The sequence below is a fragment of the Palaemon carinicauda genome, chromosome 5 (genome assembly GCF_036898095.1).
Source record: "Palaemon carinicauda isolate YSFRI2023 chromosome 5, ASM3689809v2, whole genome shotgun sequence".
Lineage (NCBI taxonomy): Eukaryota > Metazoa > Arthropoda > Malacostraca > Decapoda > Palaemonidae > Palaemon > Palaemon carinicauda.
The window spans coordinates 179,990,624-179,998,592 of NC_090729.1; the positions used below are offsets into that span (position 1 = coordinate 179,990,624).

Genomic DNA, 7,969 nt, shown 5'->3' on the forward strand with positions numbered 1-7,969 from the left:
TTATCATTAGTTACCCCCAACACAGACAGCACAGCTTACATACTTACAGGGTTTTAAAAGAAATGAATGTCTCTTGAGACCTGACGCTACTGTGGTCTCTGCTACACATTTCCGTTACTTGAAACGAAGGATTTTTACTACGGTTATAAAAATGCCACTTCTTCATTTTAGCAGTACGAAGCCTGGCAAGTGTGGTGGGAATTTGTAAATTTTAGCTAAAATCTTAAATGAGGCGACGGAGAGACATAGAGGGGGCTTGATAATGGAGTAGAAACCGGAGAGTTTTTGTCAAATGGCAGCTTTGCTAACAACATACACAACTGAGGAGTCGATAAACCCACCTATTGCATGATGGGAAATGAGTAATGTTAATGAATTATTGCTCAAAAGTTGTTTGACGTTCAAATATTTCGTGAAGTTATTAGAAATTTTTAAAATAGTTTCACTCCATTTTTTGTGTTGCATAAGTACCAGCTCATTTCTTTGTAATTTGATAGAAAACTAATTTAGTTTTAATTTAGTTTCCATGGATTTTGTCTGTATTCTGATGATTGTAAAATTATAACAAAGATTTGAGAGCTTAGATGTAACAGTCTTTATTGTATTTATTTCAGACTTTAATCAATCTCTTAATTGTCTGTTAAAAGGAATGCTGTACACTGCAACCCTCCTCGTGGCCGTGATGGTGTCGCTTAGGAAACAGACCCAACACTTCGACTCGGGCGTTGTTGATAGAGAGGACTTGACCCTTCGCGTGTATAGAGTAGAAGTATTTTGGTCAGGGAGTGGACTGGATTGTGCATGGGTTATAAGAGTGGTAAGAAAATACTTGACTTTATTTTTTCCTGATATATTATTTTCTTGATCCTGTGCTGGTGGGAAATTTTAAATTTTAGTTTTAGATAATCCTCTTTCGTTAGCATAGTTTGATTACAGAACTCTTCAAAATATAATAATTAAATTGGAAAGTGTTAACTAATTATCTTGCCATGAGTTTGTTACGGGCTTTATAGTAAGCGTTTGATATGAATTAAAATTATCTTCGCTCTCTAATGTTTGGTACAAGCACACTTTGAAGTAATAATCGATAACCATAGGATTCTTTAGTAGATCACCGATGAACGAGCAACATTTTATCTTTACATTGCTTGTTTACGTAAATGATATTAATGGATGTTTCGCCCTCGCAGTGGCAATGATATAAAACATGTGAACAGATAATAATTGAAATTTATGTTCATAGTCATAGGGAGCATTCAGGTTTTTTTTTTCTTTAATTGAACTTCCTAAAACTGAAATGTTGCCGAAACTAAGATGCTTATGTTTCATTCTTGAACATTTGTTCTTGAGAATTCAAACTAGGAAATTGGAGATCTAGTAATAATGAAAGCTTTAGCACTGCCTTGTGCTGAGGTTGAATAATAGTGTTGGTCACAGAGGGAAAGTTAACCCATTTTTCATTAGGTGCGTATAACATAAATACATTTTAAATCTTCGTAGATTTATACACCACTGTCCGCTTAAGGGGGGATAGTGCTGTCAGTGCACATAGCGCAATGCACTGTAGGAATCTCAAAAAGGTTTTTCTGCTGTCTCTCTTCAGCCCCTAGCTACACTCTTCTAGATTCAAATATTCCTGAATATCATATTCCTTTCTTCTATATTGTCGTTTAGTCTCATTTTTTTTTTCACTTTTTTTTTTTCACTTAACCTCTTACAGCTGTGAGAGGCTTCATCCCAGGGTGCTGAATGACCTCTCCTGTAGGCGGGTAGTTTCGTCAGGGCACCGCACTCTGTGCACTGTAGACATTACTGAGGTTCTTTGCATTGTTCCAGTGTTCCTTCAAACTCTTAGTTACATTTGCTTTATATCCTAATGCTTACCTTTGTTCCCTCTCTTTTTCCATACTGCTGTCTAACTTTGACTTCGTGGTGCAACTGCTGATGGGTTTTTCCTCGGTTGCTGAATGGTGTCTTAGAGTTCAACATTGGGCTATATAACCAATATTAAAAAAATAAAGCCCTTGAGCCAGGTCTTATGAGCCAAACTGATAAATCGAATACAAAATAATTGGGAGACAACTTATGTTGCTTATGAGTAGAAACTGGATCATAGTGTTCTATTTTATATAAAATTAGGCAAGTGGTAAATTGTAACTACTTGTGTACAGGCAGTTTTCTCTACAGGGGGTTTTTAAAGAAAAAAATGTCCCTAGAGTGTGTGCTACTGTGAAGGTTTTCTTTACAGATTTTCGTTGTTTGGAATAGAAGTTTTTAGCTATTAAAATAAAAACAGAGCTTATTTTAGCATTCAGAAGCCTGCGAAGTGTGTTGGTAATTTGTTGAACTCTTTAGTATCAAAGTTTTTCAGGTATTATCTTAAATGAGGCCAACAATATAAATAGTGTGATCTTGATAATGGGGTAGAAATCTGAAAGTTTTTCTGTTAAACAACAACAACTGAGGAAATGATTGACCCACCTCTTGAATGATGAAAAGTTTGTATCCAGTTAGTTCGAGAAAAGTAACTCATAACAGTGAGCTTTTCCCCCATGACGTTATGGGAATGTCTTTAAGTTTAGCTCATTTCAAAATTATTTTAGTATATCTAAATAGGTTCATATGTTTTTAAGGTGTTATAAGAGTTTTTTCCCCCATGACGTTATGGGAATGTCTTAGATTTTCGCTTATTTCAAAATTTTTAGTATATTTAAAAATAGGTTCATAAGTTTTTAAGGGGTGTTTTAAGAGCCTTTTCCCCCATGACGTTATGGAAATGACTTAGATTTTAGCATATTTCAAAATTATTTTAGTACATTACAAAATAGGTTCATATGGAAATGTCTTTGATTTTAGCTTATTTCAAAATTATTTTAGTATATTTCAAAATAGGTTCATATTGTTTTTAAGGTATTTTTAATAGGTTTTGCTGAATCCATTGTATTGAAATGGAAAATTGCATCATTGCAGCCATCTTCCTATCTTGCAGTGCCAGCATTGTATCCACTGCATAGCGGCTTGGTTACATTCGTAGAGTCCCAAATCTGTACAGATTGGCCCCTGTATGCTCCCACAAAGTATGTAATAGGACGGATAGAATGGGCACTCGGCTGGGGGGATGAGACCCCACTTATGAAGATTGTCTCCAGTCCTTCTAACTCTTGGCTCCTTCACGATTAGGAGAAGCCCAGTCCTTTCAACAGAGGTTTGTTCCGTGGGGAAGAGACTCGCATGGACTCTATAGGCGGTAAGTTGCTGATTCCATAGGGTCGAGGCTAGTGGTGGTTGTGAAGCTATTGAGGAATTTCAATACTTGTCTAACAACCCGGTGATCAAATAGCGGGTGTCTTTCTTCTCTTTTATAATTGTCTAACAACCCGGTGATCATATAGCGGGGTGTCTTTCCTACTTTTATAATTTAGTCTTTGAATGGGCTGTTTGCTGGTGTAATACCTGCCAATCTATAGAGTACTGGAAGGGGTGTTAGTCTTAAGGCACCAGTAATTATGAAACATGCTTGAGTTCACCGTAAACTTTATGGGAATGACTATGACCTTTCCCAGATTGGTGGGCAGTATTTGCCATTGGTGTAGTAGAGTGCCAGAGCTGTTTGTGTAAGGGTTGGAGGATTTGTTCCCCTATTTGAATTAACTTAAGTTTAAGGAATTATTTCTGGTAGCTACCTTCTTTACTTTGACATGCTCCCTAAAAGATGGTGTTCAGTCTGATCTAATGTCTATTTAGACAGGGAAATTGTTATTTTTATTTTCCTATCATTTCTTGAGATGTTAAACTCCATTTTTGCCTGCTAGGCACAGATCATCTGCATATATGAATTATGGAAATTTCTAAACTGTGGTTGCTTGTTGATATATATGTTGTAAAGCATGGGGGTCAACACAGACTCCTGTGGGAGGCAGTTTTTGTTTTTGCCATCTGCTTTTCTTACCATCCATTTCAACAAAGTTACTCTGCAGTGACTGGGTGATAGGCACAAAGATAAAGCTAGGAAAAAATTTTGTAAAGCTTAAAAAGAAGCAACCTGTGGTTCATGATTTCATGGGCTGTTGTTAGGTCAACAAATACTGTCCCTGTGATTTTCTAACCTCAAAGCCATCCTCAGTATACTGGTCAACAAATACTGCCCCTGTGATTTTCCTAAGCTCACAGCCATCCTCAATATACTGAGTGAGTACCTGTGAGCAGCAGGATCTTCCTGTCTTGAAGCCACCTGGGTCTGGCATCAGTTGTTCTTTGACTGTGGGAACTATGCGGGCTATCACCATCCATTCGTACAGTATGCAGAGGAGAGAGATTGGCCGATAGCTATTAGGGACAATAGTCTTTGACAAGTTTTACTACAACTTAAGCTCTTCTCCATAGTTTTGGGATCTGGACTGTTCTTGCACAGTTGTTAAGAAGTGCCAATTTCCACGATTTTAGTCCTACTGCCAAAATCCATTGTATCTCTGATGTTGTCCAGCGCAACAGCTTTTCCTGGTTTAAGGTGTAACACGGCTTTGAGATTTCTTAAACAGTGAATTGTTCCATCTCATTATTTTCTTGCTATGCAAGTTTCATTTAGTCTTTCATTCTTTTGAGAAATCTTCGTTCTTTGTTGTATGGCTTTCTATTAAGTAAGAGTTATGCTACTGTGTTTGGGTGTCGCTGCAGCTGTTCTTGTTTGGGTATTCTTATCAGAATTCAGTTTACAGATTGTTTTCCATGCTTTCTTACTGTTAAGAGTCATATCTGTGCTTTTTCTTGTTGGCTACAGAGGGCAACTAAAGTTCACTCAGTTCGATGGAGTCTTGGGCAAAGTCTGAATTGTATACTTAAGTATACATATTGTAAATATTTTTACCTTGGGCTGTGAAAGACTGGGATATAATTTCTTCCTCATGGAATGTGTAATTGACACTGTTCATACTAGTTTCTCGAAAAGTTCATAGTTGTCTGGTTCTGGTTCAATGTTACTTGTCATGTAATCCAGCTCTGGTGTGGAACATTCCCTCTTTGCTTTATGTTAGTTGAATCTTAGTATAGATTTAGACTCCAGAACTATGATAACTGGTTTGATGTTAACAGTAATAAGAGTGTGTCGTGATAATGGAATTGGGTCACACTGTTGTTTCAAATCTGCAAGATGACAAAAATGTCATGGTTTTGTCAATATTCCTATTCTTCAACAGCCTCTCCATATTCCCCATATGGTGTTGTGACTATTGAAATCTCCACTCGCTAATTACGCCCTGTTTCTAAGGTTGTGATATTAAGGCCATTTAAATGGTACAGGAGGTGGTTTATATAGACACTGATGGTGTTTATAATCTCTATTGGGGTATCTCCAACCTCTCATCTGATTGATCAACACTATTCCCGATAAAGACTTTTTCGTTCATGTATATTGGACTACCATGGACGGGGTTTGGGTAGTAGATTGCCAAATTCACGACAGGAATTTTTGGTGGGGCAGAGTCCTTATGCGTCTCTTTAAGACAAGATGGCTCTTCAAGGAAGCCGAGAATTATAATTTTGTAGCAGAGGCCTTCGGTATTGAAACTCGTGACTTTCAGGTTCGACATTCTACAGAGTCGAGGGTTTATCCTTTTACCACCCTGCAGTAATTATTAATGCTACAAAGAAGTTTGTACAGTATAGTTTTGTACAAAATGGACTATCATTTAAAGTATTGTTTAGATTTATTGCAGATTTAAGACTTTAAGCTATCCTTTTATTTAAATGTATTGCTGAACTTCTTATTTACTACTATCCTTCTTCTAGGTGAGGTTTGTGCATCACGTGGGAAACAAACTTGTCACTTGACTGAAGAACATCAATGATTGAAATGACTTTTCCCTTCAGTTACATAGTTGAGTATTAGTACTTTGATCAGCGTAAACAGTGCAAGTTTCAATGTCCTTAACAAGGTGAGAATCTTTTTAGCCCTTCTATTATTGACTGATAATGGAACTAGTTATTTCATTACTATTTTCATTCACCGGAGTTCTGAGTAGAATTGAAAGTCCAATTACGCTTGATGACTTTTGAATTAATTTTTTTCGAAATTAAAATCGGACTATGAATAAATTAATATCTCGGATAGCTTGTGTAATACACTATGGAGAAGTAAGATTTGGTTATAAGAACAAGCCATTGCTTGATGACACGAATGAAATAAAAGGTCTGAAGTAATGTAATGAGTATCTTGTGAACGGGGAGATGTTAAATGAGATTCAGGAATATGGCTCAAAGAGACACCTAATGGTCAATCTATACTGCGCTCTCTGAAACTAAATGGGGGAAGGAAATCCTACAATTTAGTACTCTTATAACTGTGCGATGGTACTCTGTATTTTACATAAAACAAATTTAACTGTGCGATGATGGTACTGTGTATTTTACATATAACAAGTTATAATCAAAGTTCAAGTAATGTATGATAGTAATAGTGACGATATCTTAAATCGTTTCTGCCTTTAAGAAAAGCCGTATCGCTCTTGAAGTACCACATTATAAAGAGGATTCTATTTCATTATACATATTGTGATATAAATTTTATTTAATTTAGGTATGGGCCTGCATAAGACCGTGAAAATACTTTCAATAAATTTGCCATTTAAGGACTTGAAAACAAGAATTCCATAGAAATTAATTTATTTCATAAAGTTTAATGGTAATCACACAGTACATCACTAAAATGAATAAAGTAATTCATATTCTAAAGATCTCGACATGTTTTAGAAATTATATTGAGAAACATTATGATTTTTTTTATAGCATTTGTATGTTTTTCAATGTTTACTTCAATTCAAGGATACTAGTGAAAACCCATATTTTTATATTACATAACACATAATCCATATTATGTGCTAACTTACATGCTACTCTAACTTTAATATAATTAAAATTTTATAACAAAATAGTAATGAATATTATATTAGTAATTAAATGAATTAAATGGCCAATTTATGAATCTTTAATCTAAAAGAATACTGTATAATGGTAGATAAGATTCTTTCCAATGCAGTAAAAAAGCAGACCTTTTTTTTCAAATCTTGTTCGGAAAAAAATAGTTAACTAAAAATAATTATACGTTGAACATTAGAATTTATAGAAATACATATTTTTAACAATACATTTACTTTACTCTTAGACATAAAATAACATACCTCCAACTTAAGTAAAGTAACTGTCAAAGACTTTCTTTTTGTCTGGGCTTTTATCTAATCATAACGAATTAGTTTGAAACGTTTATTACTGTAACTAATAATTCTTTGGGTTTTCAGATAACATAATCCAAAAGAGAAGCATAGAGCCTGAAAAAGCTTATTCCATTGGAATACTTCTGTATCTGGAAAAGTGCTAGAAGAGGATAGTTATAATTTGAATATAGTACTTCATGGTGATGAAATCATTTAGCATAGTGAAAGTGCTAATATATAAAAAGACTTTTTTACGCAGAAATAGTCTCCAGTTTTACCTTCAAAAGAACATGGATAATAAGAGATTTACCATGAAAAAACCATTACATCAAATTTCGTCTTGACATAGAAGGGTGGGTATATATATATAAAAAAAATCTTAGACATTATACACCCGGGATGTATTATTCCATCTTGAAAAGGCCAGTTTCGAAGAGGAGTACTGCAGATGTTAACCCTTAGAGGCCTGCTGCAGACTTTACCCGAAGCGGTTTGCTGGAGGGCTACCTGAAGGGGCATCCTGAAGACCATGTTGCAGAGGAGGCCCAATGGATCCTCAAAAGAATGTTGCAGAGAATGATTTTTGCATCAGAAGAGCATATTGCAGTCCCCGTTGCATTCAGAAAAGCATTATGCAGAGGCTAGTTGCAGCCCGAAGAGTATTTTGCAGAATCCCAGTGCATCCCTTACAGAAGATTACAGAGGAGGCCCATTGCATCCCAAAAAACCATGGTGTTTAGAAGACCAACTGTATCCTGAAGAAC

At 35.6% G+C, this 7,969-nt stretch overlaps 1 long non-coding RNA gene across 1 annotated transcript; it reads left to right on the top strand.

The window, feature by feature from the left end:
* Nucleotides 1-620: 620 nt before the first annotated feature.
* LOC137640688 (uncharacterized) lies at nucleotides 621-7,726 on the top strand. The gene is made up of 4 exons (XR_011044450.1): nucleotides 621-817; nucleotides 2,990-3,247; nucleotides 5,785-5,930; nucleotides 7,290-7,726. It is a non-coding gene; the product is annotated as an uncharacterized lncRNA (long non-coding RNA).
* The last annotated feature ends 243 nt before the right edge of the window (nucleotides 7,727-7,969 follow it).